Raw genomic sequence first — 18,797 nt, 5'->3', positions numbered from 1 at the left:
ATTCATTATAAAAATTACAGCACTTCTGACGTTTTGCTAAAAAAAATAACAGTAGAGCTCAGACTTCTTGAAAGAGTTACTGTGGGGGCTTGTCCCTGCAAGTCCACACACTTATCACACTGGTGTTACTGCTGTACAGTACGTGGGATCACGGCTAAGTACAATACAGAAAGTTCCCTAAAAACATCCAGCACTCATTTCTGAATTACAGTAGTATTTAAAAACATTTAAAATTGGCTTTAATTATAGTGACACGTGGTTAATCCTATGTCACGTGAAAACAGCGAGCATGCGATTGTGACTTTTACAGTGTCCCTTACAATGGCAAAACACATTGAGACGTTATTCCGAAAATTTCCCTGTTTGAAGACAACATTCCATCACAGCGAATAGTCGTTCAGCAACTGCTCCAGCAATGGCCAGTAATAACACATGCGTATGCACAGTCCATGCTTCAGGTCAGTACAGCACACGACGTGGAACTCCTTGTTGTAGATTGCACTGCATATTTGACCGTTTAAATGCACATGGTGTGCAGGCATGCAGCTGTTCAGGACACACTGGACAACTGAATTATGTTTGAGAAAAAAGGGGGGCTTTAATACAGTAAATGCTAAACTGGATCTAGGCATAGATAACTCAAAACACAATTCAAATAGTGTCCAGCATGAATTTCATATGCATAGCACACACTCACATTATTCTGCATGCTGCTCCATTGTCTCTTGCTTGAGACAAACAGCAAGGCGGCACTGCAATAGAACCGGTGCTTGCTGACATTTGGCAAGCATGTGTGTACGGACGACTATTTGGAAAAATAAATAAATAAATAATAAAAATTTGCACTGTAAAATTTTCTAAAAGCTCCCTTTATCCACAGTAAGTGTTGGCTGTCGTGAACCTCTGCCAAGCCTCTGAACTGTGCAGAAGTAAAAAAAATAATCAGTCCGTTTAGGCTTCAAGTGCAGTGATCCGATTCCCTCCAAAACAGATCAGAACACAGCATTTAAAAGGCAAACGGGTCTTTAAAATCATCTGTCACAGTATGTCAAGGATGCCAAATTCAACTTGAAACTCGCATCTACAATAGTAATGCACTTATATTTTTATTGCCTTAGATTTTATTACATGCGCATGATGCATTCTTTGGCCCTTTAAAACATTTAAAGTTTGTAACGGCCTGTGGGAAAATACTTTTCGGATGGCTAATGTGGAGTTTACAGTACTGTTGTTTCAGTAGAAGACAGGAGCAGTGTATCTGCGCATTCCACCACAAGTGTGTCTACAGCACCTCATTTCAGCTCTCATTAGTTCACACTTTGAGAACGCTGGACTTGTCACTGAAGTTCAGATTTTATGTATATTTAAAATAAATAAATAAATAAATAAATAAATAAATAAATAAATAAATAATACTTAAAACGGATCACATCAAATTGGTCTGGACAGAGAAGCTGCAAACATAGCCAAGTCATAAAGCTACTGTAGCCTAGTCATAAATAAATAAATAAATAAATGTTTGTGTAGTGGAACACATCAATAAGTCAGATATCAAACGATCTGGAATGCACATTGCTGCAAGTCTTCTGCATATACAGTATGGATGTACTGTTTTTTTTTTTTTAGCAATTTCTTCTAGCACTTGGATCACTTCGATCACACACACACACACACACCATGGTGTTCTGATACCAGTGCTATTAGAGCGTTGGTCTACTGTTCCGATTCCCGGGTCAGGTTTTGCACCCTCACCTGTACAGTAACAAGCACTGTACACAGTAGCATTGCCAAGCTATTCCTCTGTAGGGTCTTTGAGGTCTACTGCGGCACACATCATGTGCTGTACATTACTGAAATAAACACACGCAGATACCCTCCCTCAACGTGACACTCGACTGACAATGAAAACACAATACCAAAAACAGGCCCCGTTACACAAACATCATTTGGATAAGCAACGCGTACGATTTGAACCACTACTGCACAGTTTACAGATGAGTCTGGGAGTGCAAACATAAAACCAACCTTGCTCCAAACCCGGGCATGTTTCAGGAAAGGTTTTTTTGCGTGACTTTTGCTTCTAGTCCTGTAAAGGTGATCTCAGTGTTTGGCATTATCAATCAAAGCAAACATCCCCGGTCTAAAGTGCCTCTTAAAACAGGATGCTTCAACATATGAGAAGCCACACATCCACAGAGAGTTTCATCGGCCGTGCAAATAAGTGTACAGAGCTGTTGCAGACCAGGCTGTATTTCTTTAAAAAAAAAAAAAAAACAGAGCTATAATTTAGGGCTTTGGTTAACGATTCTCAAAATAAAATCGAAAAATGGAAAATGATACCTCTCTGTTGAAAATTACAGTTCTGAAACATTTGCTGCAACTATTTATAATCTAAATTATAGGATGTGAATGAAACTGCAGCCAAGATACCAATTTTATTGAACTGTAAAAAGGGGCCCTGTGGGATCTACTGTAGGTTCTAATTACCGTAATAAGGTCAATCAATCAGCTTGCCCACCCTGTCTGGGTTTGTTATTGACAAGGTTGTTTTCTGGGACTCGCTGTTGCCAAGTGATCAAACACATACTGTACAGGAGGAAGCACCTTCCCTGCTGCCGAGTTATTTCTACACTGCTCAAAAAAGGTAAACCAATTCAATTCAATAAATAATTGTTTCAGTTCAAAATTCAAGTCTTGGTATTCGGACTGCTGGTGGAAAGTCCCAGCGATTCGATTTCCCTAGTTGAGTGGAATTTGAATAATTTTAAGAAAGAAAACTTGTATGAAATCATACCTAATGACCCAGTTGTGTACACATGCACACAGACAGTAGTCTATATATTATACTTGGTCATTTTAGCCCATATTTTGTAATCTTTAAGCAAAACATTGCGTACTCTCATGAGTTCCCAGAAAAGAAAAAAAAAGGATAAAAACGGCATTATTTTAATGTGACACAAAGTTCTGGGCAACTTACCTCAAAGTCAGTTTTACAATCCGTTTCAATGTGTGTCCCCCAGTATTGATTAATAATACAATTCTCTCTTCTTAAGCCCTGGGATTTACAGATAAAGAATGTCAAGAAGGCTGTGTCTTTCAGGAATTAAAATTAAAAGAACATTTTTTTTCCCCCCATTAGCTTTGAAATGCGGAGACAGAGAATCTAGGGGTTACAGTGACAGTGACATTCTCAGGGCTTGCATTAAAAAGAAACTTTGTGTTCTTTGGCATTATTCAGAGCTTGCTCTGCTTAAACTCACTAAGACGCAACATGAATAAAACTGATTACATCTTGTACAACTTTATGCGCACATTTGATATGTAATACTGCAAGACTGTCTTCTCAGAAGCACCGGTGGAGAGGAGCAGGGGGGGGTCAGCGCAAAGAAAACTGGAACAAACAAAGGTTGTCAACATGTCTCTGTTACAGGCAGATGTGCTACCACTGTGCTCAGTGCAAACTGAATTTCTGTTCCACTATTCCAACAACTGCTTTCATTTTTGTTTCTACTGGAATTGTACAGTAAAATACAGTTGCATTCTCCAAACGTCACACTACAGTGTGTTGACTGGCAGTTAGTTTGAGACAACTGTGGCTACAAAAGCTGATCAAACCACTTTTGACCAAGGCAAGAATTAAAATTAGTAAATTATGTTACAGTACATCAAAATCCCTGATACAGGGGCAGAATTACAGTACTAGTCAAGGCTATTGTTTGACATTTACTGAACAAAAATATTGTGTATATTATTGTTTGGCCTGTATTCCAGTTTGTCGCTGTGTATATACACATCTCTGGGAGTTCAGTACAGTACCCTGGAGACCAATTGTTGACATACAGTATGCACACCACTCTGCAATGCAATACATTGAAAATTCCCATCTCTCTCTCAAAAAAAACCAATAACTACACACACACACACACCCCGCAGGTTATGTATTGAACTGCGAGTGCTAAAACTCGATAGCCAAGCAGATCTTTTTTTTTTTTTTTTTTTTTCTTCATGGACATCTGCAACAGATTGCTGCTGTCAATTTAAAATCGAGCATTTGTCTTTCCAGCTCTCTCATTAGACACACACACACACACACACACAGACAGAACAGCAAACACCCAGCGTGTTTGATTTCATTATCCCCTCTCATCCCACCCCAACGATGCTACAGTATGTTTATCCAAGACATAGTATTGCTGCAGTACACTGTGTATGAAAGCAGAAATCTAACATACTGTACAGGTTCAACGCAAGGTTCTTAATGATGATTTCTACAGTACCCATCTCAGCTTCCATTGGCAGGGGCTCACAGAGTTGATCGAATGGTCTGTCTCTAAGGGTAAAGTAATTGGATTTAGGAAGAAAAATACATTGCGAAGAAAGGCGATGTGAAATCCATATATTAAGGGCCATATGGAGCCGATTGCAGGGCAGGAGGCCGCTGATGTCATTGTCATCTGGAGGTACCTCCTTGATGAACACTAGATTCAAATCCGCGTTTGGATAGTCTTTCATGGCTTCCTTTGTTCAGTTTGGAAGTCACCATTAACAATTGTAATTTTTTTCTGTCTTTTACTTTCATCCCACACAGAGAGAGCCCTGCTGCTACACAACTCCAGTTAAATAACAAATTCAAATTCACACACAAAAACACAGACAAACAGCTAAAACCTTGCAGAGTAAGTCAAACCATTTGGATTTTTTTTTCCTAACCATTGCATATCAAAAACAGCATTCAACTCCCGTCGCGTACTGATTATTATCAAAAAGGAATGAGAGTCTTACAGGAATTCATGTTCTAAATGTAAAGTACAGTATGAGGCAAGTCATGTTTAAATGTTTCATGACTTGCGATACGTTGCAGACATAAGACTATGGTAAATCCCCCCCCCCCCATATAAAACCCACCCATTTAGGCTGAAAAAATCTTGTTAAATCATTCCAGGGGCTTTTGAACTGTTTGATGTCTAATAATGAAGGAAAACGTGAACAGTTAAAATGGACTCCTGATGGTAAAAGATTTTTTTTTTTTCAATGTAAAGTTCTGCAATTAAATTGCAATGTTTTGTTGCTTCCGAGTCGCTCACTCTCTCTCTAGCCCACATGCAGGCCTGCACGATTACATGAAAAACACAGGAAGAGAGACAGAGAGAGCGAGAGAGAGAGAGAGAGAGAGAGAGAGAGAATTCTGTTCCACGCCAGCACTGGGCGTTTCTGAAGAGCTTCTGCGGGGGTCAAAAGTTTACTGTGGTTTTAATTTCACCTTTCGCTAACCAATCGGAGCGCACAGCTTCTCTGCTTGAACTTTAACCCATTCAAAGAATTTAACTCCAAAAGAGCAAAAGCGGGAGTCTTTCTTGCTACTTTCTTATCCAGCTAAAGAATCCTATTCTTCCAACTCTGCAGCACTTTTATTTTACATAAAGGGCTTTTTATGAATAGAAAAGCACTAGCTATACATTCTTTAAAGGATTCAAAACACAGTATATTTCTGAAGCATTTGGTCCTATTTGTTTCTAATATGTATGCGTGTGCTTGCATTGCAGACGAGATAAAAGAAAACCACCCCACACACACACACAGAATCTGCATCATTCAGGCAGCACACTGCTTCATATAGAACCAAAACAACCCAGGAAAATGAACATTTGGTCAACGGATTTACTGCTAAAATGTGCACTGTATCCAATGTGCTCTGTTCCTAGTATAAAGAAAAAATCTATATAAGTTTGCTTGAAGACAGAGAGGCTCCATCTGGGGGAGGCAGACTGTGCACGTGCTGGTTACAGTATCCACTGCCGCTACCGCAATCAAGCCAGTTAACCCCCAAAGTACCACCGTGGGTAGTGTTTCTTTAGGCAGTGTCACTCAACGTCTACATATACTGTGCTAGTCTTCTCATTTGTTTACACATTTTGCAACTGGTAAACTGGTTAGGAGTGTAAGGAATTAAAAAAATATATATATGCTAAAATCAGAAAATGTGAGAATTTAGACAGGCTGGAGTACTGTACTGTTTAAAACCAGAATGCATTTACTTTCGGTTCTTGGGACAGCACTTAAATTTAAAAGTATATCCCCTTCAGTCACAATTGTACCTTGTTAAGTTTCCTATCTACTGTATGTATCAATTTTATAATGCATTTCGAAGGTCCGGCAGGGCAACTTCTCCATAGAGTTCACACAAACTCTTTACAAATTTCAAAAAATGTTATAAAAAAAAATGTGACCGAAGGGGACATACAGAGCAGTACCTATGAGACAGAGATGACCTAAACTTGTACAGCAGTGCTGTACCTAGAAAAGGCTCCAACTGCTGCAGCATGCAACCCAAAAAGGTTCAAAGAGGGGAGCTGGAGGCCATTTACCGATCCACCCCGACGCTGCGCATTCTGAGATTGTATAGCAGGAAAACCAAGCTTTGTTCCTGCAGGGCTTTCTCTTCAGAGAGAAAGTTCATCACTAGGATGAAAATCACTGTAGTTAAATTAAACTGAAGTGTGCACACATAAGAGCAGCTTCCTCTTCTACCAGAAGACTAAGCCAGGAAGTACAACTCTCCACCCATCACCAAATTCACAAAACACCCAAAGAAAATGGGACTTTCCCAGCTCAGTTTCGTACTTTTTTGCACTACATACAAACACTCGAGTCAAAGATCTTTCTCCAAACAGGACAGGAGATCTGCAGGGATTTGATTTTTTTTTTTTTTTTTTTTTTTACTGCAAAAGTGGATTTTTAAAAGAAGTGTGCAGTACAGTATCCATTATCTAGTGTTGACTGCCCAGTCAAAACATACAAGACCGCAGTGGTTTTTTTAAAACAAAGCCTTACACATTACAGGAAGACATTGCTCACTTTCATCGAATTCTCACTCAATGTTCAAGTAATACTGCATGTACCAGGAACCCTCCCCCCCCCTGTTCCTGTGTGTATTCTCCAAAGCCAAGGCCACGCTTCCTGCGGAATGCCCCCTGCTCCAGCTGCACTCTGCACGGAATCACATCTGGGAAGGGCTGACGGGTGTGTCCTGGCAAGCTGAAACACTTCACCCGGACTGCCGCTGCATGCGCGCACACACACACACACACACACACAGACAGAGACACACACACACACACACACACACACACACACACACACACACACACACAGACACACACACCTTTATTTACCAGAAAACATTAGGCACAAAATAAATAGATAGGAATTCAACGGCAAGCGCACCTGTGCACGTACTGCCATTGAGAAGCGTGTGCAAAGACAAACTGCACATTAAAAACACTATCTACAGTAGCATTGCAGCACTGGAGAAGAGGCTTCCTGTGTGTTCTTTCTGCCTCAGAGACACGAAAAGCAACATATTTGTAGGAGGGTCGGTCTGTTTTACGAGGAAAAGATCAAGACATCAGGGTTTATTCTCGGATTTGAAATGCTGTACAGTATGCAGGGTCACAGTCATTGGATGAGCTTTATCTGACTAAGCTCCAGCAATGTAACTACAACCCGATAACTTGGGTTGTACATGCATTTTGATACAGGGGGTGAACAGTATGTGCTAAACACCAAGCAGATTACAGCAGTTACAGTACTTCAAATTAGCACAAGCATGTGATGTCATTTAGTTCAAAGCGATGCACAGGCACGTACGCGAGACACCCATATGTTTATTAATGAAATAAAATCAGTTTTAAAATACGGTCGGACATAACTGAAGTGTGCAGTCTATTTCTAATCAATTATAATCCTTTCAGAAAAAAACAACGGATCTACTCCTTGTACAGTATGCTACAAAGTCAAAATGAGATTATCACTGTCTAGACCTGTCTGAAACTAGCAGTGGCACTGGCAGCTCAGTCTCTCCTCTAAAGTACGACAGACTGCCAGACCGTCTCCAAGCTAAATTGAAAAGTAAATTATAAAAACGAGGACATTTCAGCCATAAACCAACATGTCCTTTGTTTCTTCATTGAATCTTGCAGGGTTGCATCAAATTTAATCACAGATTTGTTTGGGACGATCTGCCTTTAGTGAAATCCTCCTAGTTTTCAGTATCTAGGCACTGTATTCTTCAAGGACAGTTCATGAGATCCTCACGCCTACAAGCACGCACGCAAACACATGCGCACATTCAAGCATACATGCAGCACACACAAATCAGCAAGCACATACTCGTGCATAAACCAAATTCATTTATTGTCTATTTTGAAATCCAACAGGTTATTGTGCTACACCAAGCATTACAAAAAAAATGTGCTTGTACTGTTTGGTTTAACTTTAGAAAATGTTGATAGCTACGGACATAAAATGTACATTTTTCTAACAGTACAGTATCGAGTTAATTACAGGCCCCTACAAAAAAAAACACACACACACAAAACACTGAGCAATTCTTATTGCCACGTGCCTGTGAGGTCACTTCAGAATTGTATGTTTTTTCTTAATGGTCCCCTCTCGAAAAAAAAATGGGAGACCAAGAAGTAGAAACTGTTGCCTGGGACCCTGCACTGCAAGAGAGAGGCCTCATGGTGTCAGGGTCAGCCCTTGACAATTCCTGGTCTGTCACCAAGTGCAAATGACGGAGGTCATTCATGTGCTGTGGTCAATACTGGAATCAACATGCAGCATACCAACAAAATACTTGTAATAATGTTAACTGATGCTGCCTGTATGCATTTATACATTGCAACTTCCAAAGCATGCAGGACCCTCAGTGTGGGTGGCAGAGAAGACACCCCCTCGTGCATTAAGCAAGTTGCCTGGTTGTATGCAATTACTAACTTTTCACAGAAAAGGTTCCTACCTGAAGCACATTTGCTCAGTAATCACAAGACTGATTCTTTATAACAAAAGCCACACATACATGTGGAACGCCCCTCCCCCACAAGGCTTTACAGAGTGAGAGCTGAGGCAAGACCACACGCTGCACACTCTACCAATTTCCTCAAGTACCTGCACGCTTGCTCAAGAATCACACATTCTTCACAAGGCTGCTTCATTCGGCAAATAAACACTAATCTTATAGCTACAGCCCATTCCACAGTTTTATTGCACAGCAATCTTTTCACCCAAGTGCGAGGGTCTGGTCTCATGAGAAGCAACTATCATCAAAAGTACTGGTGAAAGGATACATTTCTCCCGTTTCCTTGTCTAAAACATATGGGTCCCATAACACCTGAAAATGGCTTACCTGTTGCTGTACATTTGTAACAGTGCCTGTTTATTAGTGGCTTAAAAGGTCTAAAAAATAAAGTTGTAAAGGCAAGGCCAATGATCTTTCACCCAACCAAAAAGTACAAACTAGATCACAAGACTACGTACTAGCCCACTACAGGGCAACAGGTAATGCATTCAGGTGTATTTATTTATTTATTTATTTATTTATTTTTTTAAAGTTCCCCCTTCTTTCATTGAAATGGATACAGGAGTACATTTTACTGCAAATCCATTTACCAAGCTCTGAAAAGCAGGTCCTAGGTTTGGTTTATTATGAGTGTATGCCACAAACACCTGGCTAAAAGAGAACCCCAAAGAGAGCTTGAGGGGCCCGCAAAACCACACGTTTCACACACATTTCCCCCCACCCACGATAGTTGAAATTTATTGGTTTGGCTTGAACGCGCCACAAGACAGATATAAAGTTACAGAAACCTTGACATTTTAAAGCTTAGTTTCTGAAATGTTATCTCCAGCATATGACATATGTCAGCTAAACGTTACCTTGTCTTTTGTCCATCTCAGGTATATGCAGTTAATGTATTTTAGATTTATCTAAAATTACTCAAGCTGCTCAAGCTTATTACTTTATTTTTTGGAAATGCTTCACATTTTTGGATGGAATACAGATTTATTTAAAGCCCCTGTGAACCATCTACAGTGTGCTTCATAATCCTTGTTGAGCACTCGACAGTTTCTCCCCTAAAACCGTCTTCTAATTAATTAAAAGAAGGGAATCTAAACAAAGGGTAATAAAATGGGAGCACATGCACCAAGGCAAGCCCCTCAAAGAAAAATGGCTTCAAGCGAAACATGTTCACCGAAAATCGGAGACTTGAATCCCTCACTGAAAATGGCACAGCTCTACAGCTCTGAATCCTTGCAACATGCTGTTATCCAATCACTTGTGTTGTAGCAGTATCACATGACAATGTCTGGCGAATCATGCGATTGTACCAAACGGCAGCGCGACCTGCAGCTGTGGATGAAGGGAAGGTTAACAGTTTAACTGCTGAAGCAGGTTTGCTGCACGTGGGAGCCGGAACGCCAGCTTTATTAGGCCTCTGGTGTGGCCCACAGGAGTCGCATCTGGGATTACTGATGACTGCATCAACTCATTAAACTTCTAAACAATCCATGTACATCAGGCTGGTAAGAATCAAAGAGGATCTCACTCCTCTCCGAGCCAAACGGCAGTCAAACATGTACTGCTCTGTACCAGCAGAGGATTACAGTAGCTAGCAAAGATCACCATTCTTTTGGAAAATCTGAATGATTAGGATTTGATCGCTTACAAAGGGTACAATCTGTAGCGTTAAAAAAAAATTAAATCTACTGAGGCTGAAGAGAAAACAGACAATAAGTCATCGAAGACTCCGATATATAGCTGGTTGCTGTCAATAGAAATATCTGAAGGAGGCCCGCCACTCTAATAGACTGATCACAACAGAGGAGAGGTGGAGTACTGCAGGAGACCGCAAAGGTAATCAATAACCGCGACTGACAAGCAGCCAGCCAGCCCTGATGTGCACACTTTATTGTATCAGAATCCGACAGCTGCTTTCCCCCGAACTGCAGACGCACCCTGCAGACATGACTACTCACAGAGGCAAGTTAAATATTTCATCAGTTTGCATGAACACAGTGCCTGACCCCTGAAGGCTTAGATTTAACCAAGAAAGGGGGTTAATTTCCTCATACCACACCCCAAACACTGATCCCGATTTTCTACTTTGAAGTTACCCAGTGATTTGCTCTGTATGCATCCTGTGTGTACTGTTGAGTGCAGAGTCAGTTTAACAATGCTAGATGAACGACCTTGAGCCAGCATGTAGGACTGTGTTGCTATGGCAACTTCGCTTCACACAACCAGTAACAGCTGGATACAACACACTCCCAGAATTTAGCTAGGCTGCCACGTTATTAATAAAAATGGCAAAAAAAAACAAAAAAAAAACACACACACACACACACACACACACACACACACAGTACAGTACTGTATTGTATTTAAACAAACGTCACTGCAAAGGAGCCGGTGTGTGCAGCTTACGTTTTCTGCAACTATAAACATCTGCATGTGACCAGGAAAGGAGCATTGTTTTTTTGTTTTAGTTTTAGGGGCTGCGGAGTCGATACAAGATATTTCAAGCTTTGCTTTGACTTCAGATACTACCACGGTAAACAGTATATCTGCCAAGGCATATCTACCATGGCATATCTTCACAAATCTATACTGTAGCTGTTTGAACATTGTGAACGTCACACTGTGGGATTTCTCTCACATTTGTGAACTGCTAACCAAAGGCACACAAAAGTCAAGTGAACAGCCCTGCTCATGAAGCACTTCACTCAGTAATACTGGCACCAATGCCCCGCTCCTCAGACAGTATTCAATCCTGAGAAGAAGGCAGGACTGGCGGACACTCAAACCTATTTCAAACAAACCGGATAGCAAGCGCTGAAGAGGCATCTGCTCCACAATGATTTCCCAGAGTTCAGTCTCAGCTAAAAAAAAAAACAATGCAAAACGAAAACACTGTGTGCACTCACAAACACACACACACAATAAAATATTACATAAAATTACACAAACAAACAGGACACTCGTTACAGCAATTGCTACAAAAGTAGTAAAATAATTTAAAAAACTGGGTGTGATACGAATTGACTTGTAGGCGTTTTTTTTTTTTAAATCTAATTATACTTAGTTCTACTGTTAATCACTGCAGTCATACTGTGTAGCTCAACATATCAGGCTGATTGCACCCAGACAGACTCAAACTTGGTAAAAATCAACTGAACATGTGACAACACGTTCGATAACTTCATTAAAAGGATCCCTTGAATGCTTCTGTGAAAACAGAAAAAAAAAAAAAAGTGTTTCTCTCAACTCATCCCAATAAAACCACTGCAATATGCTTAGCTTACATGAAATTTAACAAAATGATTCTCCTTCCTTGCACAGCGTGCTCCATGCTTTCAATACCAGCTCATAAAGCAAAATAATTCAAGAATACCAATTCAGTTTCCACCAAACAATTGGTTGTTGTTCAGCTCAAGAATCTTTAACTGAGCGAAAAGTTGCCATATTTTACATTTAGGCAACCCAGCGGCTCGACATAAAATTCCCCTCACAGCAGACAACTCTCTTCTGAAATACCAAGGGCACAATGAGAGCCTACAGTACTTGGTTTAGAGGGGAAAGCGATGGAAAATTTAATAGGCTGTGATCCAAAAAGTCTGTGGCTCCCCCTCAAAACCGTTTTAGTCCAGAACTTTAAATCTAGACACACTTTGAAATTTTCTATAGTATAGTAGCAGGTAATAAAACCAAAACCTTCTTCATATATTGTCTATTTCCCTGCTGGCACACCTTGCTAAACTGTCCTTAAGACTTAAGGCTTGTATTTGTTTTTATCTTATTTTTTTCCCTACAGTACATAGAATGAGTCACTTCTAAGAAAACCTGTTTGTGTACCAACAGTTCAAGGACTTGGCTTCAGAGAAATGCATCATGGTTGAGAGATTTGAAACCTGTTTGTAAAAGGGGCTGTACTGTAAAGTAACACCGATTTAGTTTAACAAGTACACAACCCACAACTTCAGGTTTTTGTTGTGTTGTTTTTGAGAGCAACAAGCACTCCCATAAAAGTAAAAATCATGTTAACATCCTTATAAACGTTAAAGAAAAGGGCCTCGTAGAGCATGACAAAGTTAGGAACCACCCAAAACTGAAAAGTGACTCATCTTGTCACCTCCAAGCGTGAAAGGTGATCACACACACCAATTAATCATGTAGAAAACACCTTTGAGAACCTGCTAGACCAGGGACCAAGAATCTCAGCCATTCAATTCATACAAATATTAAAGCAAATCACAACAACTCATTGAGCCAAAGCAGGTACAGAGGTCAATTCTCACTCCACATACAGTAATCATAGCTTGCATTTATTCTTTCCATCAATCAATCTATTTTATATAGCGCCTTTCATTGTGGACCACAATCACAAAGTGCTTTACAAGATAGTGAGGTACAATGCATAATGCATTAAATACAGTGACATACAGGGCACTATTAGTTCACTACTTAAATGCCCACCATCTAAAAGGGATTACATACTATAAAGGAAAAGATACTAGGATTTCTGGCTCCTGGAAGAGAGGTCGGGCAACCACTAAAATAAAAATTAAAACTGCACCCAGCCTGAAGAGAAAGAAAAGGCAAGGCTGCCACTTTCAATTCTTTGCAAACCCACTCTGCTAAACTAAAAAGTGGACATTTATGCCTGACTGACAAATAAAAAACGAACCACTTTCAGTGCAGCAAACAGTAAACAAACAAACCTCTGCTAAATAGAACTGGTAAACATAACAAAATTACAGATCACGCCATGATTTGAGTTACCAAGTGCAAAAACTGTATAAAAAAAAAATGATTCAATTACTGTAGTCTCCTCTGGATGAACTGCAGCTTGCAGATGTTTTGAAAACGCGAATTTGGAAAAAGAATAAAAAGCAGGACTTTTCCTTAAACCAATGAAACTTGCACAAGATGAATTCCTTTTTAATGGAGAGTGACACTTCAGAAAAGGGGCCTCTTACCACAAAACAGAACAACAGCTCATTCTGTCTGCTCGGATTCGGACTTCGCAATTTATTCAGCAGCTAGCATACAATGATTTTTACAAATCTAACCTTCAAAATAAATAGGCCAGCCCCTGCCAACCACAAAAGCCAGGCTCCAGTCTCGTGGCATTCTGCAGGTATATTCAGGTGATTGACTGGGAAAGGATTTTCCTGTTGCCTCCGACAGGGTTTGCCTTGCAGTACCTAGCCTGCAGGTTTGATCTATACTGTTAACAGGGAGATTGGCCTGTCTGCACCATGCTTTCCCACCCCCACATTAAAATCACTGGATGCATCAATGTCACAGCAGAACATCCCTTCATTAGAATTCCACGTGCAGCCACTCCTGTGAAGCAGCCCGGCAGTGTCTCAGAACTCATGTTCAATGTGATTTAAGAGGCTCCTGTCTTTATGAGGCAAATGAAAAGGCTGTTAATTGGAGATCTACTTAGACAGATAGTTCTCCAGGTCATAAATATGTCAGGATGGCAGGAGTTGAACCAGACCTTTAACCCAAAACGTAACACACAGCAGAACCTAAACATTTGCAAACAAAAAAAAAAATATTTTTAGATCAGAGATTGAGGGGTGGAGTGAGAGCAGAAAATTGTGTATTTTCTTGTTAATAGGCACTGTATAGCTATGGCCAAAAGTTTTGCATCACCTAGAATTTTAGGATGGAGACAATTTTTAAAAAAAAACTGGAAAAAAAAACATTAAAAAAAACACAACAACAACATAGGACCTTCATTTTGATCTTTTATTTAACATCATGAAATCTAAGAAACTACAAAAGGTCTACCGGAAGCCATACTAATAGTACAGATTTCAAAACGTCACATTTTTTCAATTTGTCCGTTTCTCATAAGTATATGGAAAACTACAAAGCGGTATGTAAATCAATCTGTTAACGTAATGTCATTCAACAGGTTTTGCTCGACTTTATGAAGCAAAATGAGTTAATTCTATAGGGTGATGTAAACCTTTGTCTATAGCTGTATATTGCAGTGTGATGTACAATATACCTACTCCAAATCAATACAAATAAACTAAAGCCTTTGAGCTCCATAATCAAACCCTTCGAAACTCATTTCTCAGAATCAATGAGTTTTCTGATTATTTTTGGAGCACCTGATATAATAGATGTTTGGGAGGATCAGAACAGGATTATAAAACAGGACGGAAGGCGGAGGTAGATGCAGTAGGTAGCTGACAAGGAACAGGTTTAAAAGCTTTAATCAGATTAACCTGGGTTACAATTCATTACTCATTTGATCTCCATCACAAAACAAGATTGAAGCTATCTAGGGTATCAATATACTGGTGGTTACCTTCAAATTAAAATCAAAAACCAAAAAAAAAATCCTGACCTACTCACGTCAAACAGGTCTGGCTTAAAAAAAAAAAAAAAAAACACTATCGCACTGGCATGCTGCCAAGTCAGAGCCTGACAATCAACTTTTGTACCCAACGCGTACATGTTCCTTTGTGTTCCAATATGAAGGAATGTATTCTGTTTGGTAACAGCAGCACTACATTTAAAAAATAAATAAATAAAACAAACACCAAAGTCTTAAAGAGTCATGCAAGAGGTGACTTTAGGAAAGAGTCACGTTAGGGGCGACTTCAGGAAAGAGTCACGTTAGGGGCGACTTCAGTAGAAGATGTGGTTTATGTGGAGATGTTCCTGGAGTATTTGCCCCTGGACAATGCAACAATGTACCTCTTACAGACCCATTAGAGGTGCAAAAATGTCTAATTTTTTATAGTTGTATAGTTAATGCTATTATAATAGCAGATGCCGAAAGCTCGCAAGACATTTTCATAGAAGGCCCGTTGAATAGGCCAATGTCAAATGACAATAACTGGTCAACATTGATTTATGACCAAGGACGTGTGAATGAATATAGAAAAACAACCATGACTGTGTTGAAAAAGATACTGGGAACACCGCAGCTGGAAGAAATAGTGAGTAATGGGTTTTCTTGCAAACGCTCCAGTCAGTCACACGAACACAAGCCTCGCCAGGGGTAACTAATCTCATTCATGCCTCTACAGTCAAAGGTGCTCAAAACGACCACTCAAGGGACCTACCTGTACTGAGAATGGTCTTTATAGGTACTGCAGGTGGCTTTGTGCAGTATACAGGCACTAGGGCAAACATGCAGCACATGTCCACATAAAACACAACCTGGACGCAGATGCTGTGTGGATCTTAACATTATATTGCAATTTATCCAGCACACTTCAAATGCAATTTCATTTTCATGTACAGGTACGTTGGTCTCTTAATATTCTGGTGCACTGTTCACCGCAAGGAAAACAATATGACCTTCAGTTGATTTTGATCATTTTGCTGGTTTTAAACCAAGTAACTCCAATGTAAATAAAATAAAATAAAATAAAGAAAGAAATGTTCCTATTGGTTAATCTCTTACAAGGCCGTGAAATAGACTACTGACTCTAATATAAAATCCAACTCACAAGGTTTTCAACGCAAAATACCCTTTTCACATCTGACTGAATGGGGCAGCAGTGTGGAATAGTGGTTAGGTCTCTGGACTCTTGACCAGAGGGTTGTGGGTTTAATCCCAGGTGGGGGATACTGCTGCTGTACCCTTGAGCAAGGTACTTTACTTAGATTGCTCCAGTAAAAACCCAACTGTATAAATGGGGTTTATAAAAATGTGATCTTGTAATAAGGGCATCTGCTAAGAAATAAATAATAATAATGTTTCATCCAAACAGTAACCTGGTGAGCTTTTCCACACTGTAACCAAATTAGGCAGCCAGTGGTCTACAACACATTAGGGAGGATTATAGAACAAAAGGCTTCTCAACCCCCAACACTATGGAAGGGTTACCACTCGAAATGACATTACATGTTTAAAGCACACATGGGCGACAGTCAAAAGATCAGATGCAATTACATTTAATTACAGCTAAACACAGTCGACTCCGGCTTGCGTCTGCAGAGAAAATATCTAAACGTCAAATGTAGATTCTGGTTGGGAAACAGATCCTGTTAAATACACTCAGAAAGACTTGTCCATATAATTTACAAATAACATGCATCTGCAAGTGCTCTGTGAGTCTCCTTGGATAAACAAATAATAATAATAACAACTTACTGAATGTATTTTTAACTACTGCAGGCAACAGCAGTGCCATCAAGAATCCTAGAATTAGGAACCCTTCCCCCTGTTCAGCAGTAACATGTCTTTAAGGGAGGGAAAAGAAGTTATCTTCTTTTTATCTATTAACCCACATCTATTAACCCAGAAGAGACCCCCACTTCCCATTGATCCAACATACAGAGAGTCAAACAAGCCTCCAAACCAAGGCCGAGATACTTGATCGACTGTATACAACAATCCACAGTTTATAACAAGTGTAAGCAGTCCCGTCTTGCTTCAGTCAACACACACACACTGAGCACTTTACTATAAGCAAGTCGCTAATATTAGTCATGCTATCCACGGACAAGAAAGAAGTCAGTCATGTTTTCTTTCTCCAAATAAAAGGGATTATATAATTCGACATACTGTAACTGCGATTTTGCACCCTACATTTACAGGGCTGAAAGGCGGTATAACTGCAGTGTATAAAAATGAAAAAAGAAAGGGTTTATTTTTCTGTATGTACAATGATTTAAAATTTTATATATATATATATATATCTGTGTGTATATATATGCGTGTGTGTGTGTTTTCAGTGCTAGATCAATACAGTATAATCGATTTACACTTTGATTTAAATTAAAAAAAAAAACAAACTATAAAACGCAATTAAAGTCAGTAACCACTCCCTTGTAATCGACCAAAATTACAATAAAAAAAAAGTTTCAAAGCAGGTGATATTTTATTTTATTTATCGCAGTGGAAGGGATAGTAAGGCATGGAATATTTATAAACACGAGAAAGTAAAAAATATGCACGGCCGGTAGGTTATGTCCCAACAACAGCCCAGTAAGTTTGCAACAACTAGCCTTTTGCACACACACAAAAAAAGGTTTCCCACAAAATGTAACTAATCTGTCAAATGACTAGGAAAAATACACCGATGCCTTTATTATTTGCTTTTCTTTTCAATGATCTAACTTTCAAAACACCAAATTCAGTTTCGTCACGGTAACAAGCGCTTCGCTTCGATAATACAGAGGACCTAAAAATAAAATAAATACAATGCCAACTAACCATGTGTCATGATAAAAAGGGGAGCAAAAAACATGACATTGCTAAAACATGTCATGCACAATTTAAAGTTGAATCGGCAAAACATAATTGCATGCACTGCACTACGACTCTTACTACTACATTTTGCAGAATACGAGAGTGAAAAAGCTAGCGAGAACATCTGCGATTGCTAATGCAAGTCTCACCTCATTGTCCTGGCTTTTAAATTCTACTGTGCGAACAATAGCGTCGCGAGGTACACTCCGTACGCACGTTAGAAAATGAAAAATAAACAAAAACAAACTCACCAGTTTCAGTATATCCTTTTCAACATGCCAGCTTCTTTTATTTCCACTATGAACTCTCCGCCATCTTCGGCACTGTGTTTGTTTAAATGTGAAACACTCCCCAAGCGGAGGCAAGCCAGTACCCAAAATGCACAGATTTATGGGTATAGTAGTCCTTCCCATGTAGACTCCCACTACAGGCTACTGTGGACTGCGACAAGACGGACTACAGTTCCCAAAATGCCAGGAATAGAACACTACTCCGGTGGAGACGGTTTGTAGTAACAATATAACAGGACAGAAATGCTTCTGCATTTATTTTTAGATAACCTGAGAACCACCCCTGAGAAAACGACCCTGACTGGCTAGACACATTCTGAATTTCGTTATGGAATTGTATTGTTTAAGTGGACCAGGTTTTAAGTTTTCTTGCGTGGGAATACAACTTTAAGATAATACGCTGTATCATGCAGGCATGTCTGATGATTATGTA

The 18,797-nt window shown here is 39.6% G+C and overlaps 1 protein-coding gene across 3 annotated transcripts in view; it reads right to left on the bottom strand.

Moving 5' to 3' along the window:
- The window catches only part of LOC131702061 (nuclear receptor coactivator 3-like), a 42,641-nt gene extending 24,184 nt beyond the window's left edge, over positions 1-18,457 (bottom strand). Inside the window, exon 1 of one of the 3 annotated variants that reach the window (XM_059003697.1) lies at positions 18,326-18,457. The gene's annotated coding sequence lies outside the window, so the exon portion shown is untranslated. The remainder of the gene's footprint in view (positions 1-18,325) is intronic. The other 2 variants (XM_059003694.1, XM_059003696.1) reach the window with 2 other exon arrangements.
- Between the last annotated feature and the right edge of the window lie 340 nt (positions 18,458-18,797).

This window comes from Acipenser ruthenus, chromosome 29, assembly GCF_902713425.1.
Source record: "Acipenser ruthenus chromosome 29, fAciRut3.2 maternal haplotype, whole genome shotgun sequence".
In the NCBI taxonomy this organism is placed as follows: Eukaryota; Metazoa; Chordata; class Actinopteri; order Acipenseriformes; family Acipenseridae; genus Acipenser; species Acipenser ruthenus.
Note: the sequence above shows the minus strand (reverse complement) of the source record. Positions and strands in the feature narration are given on the sequence as shown.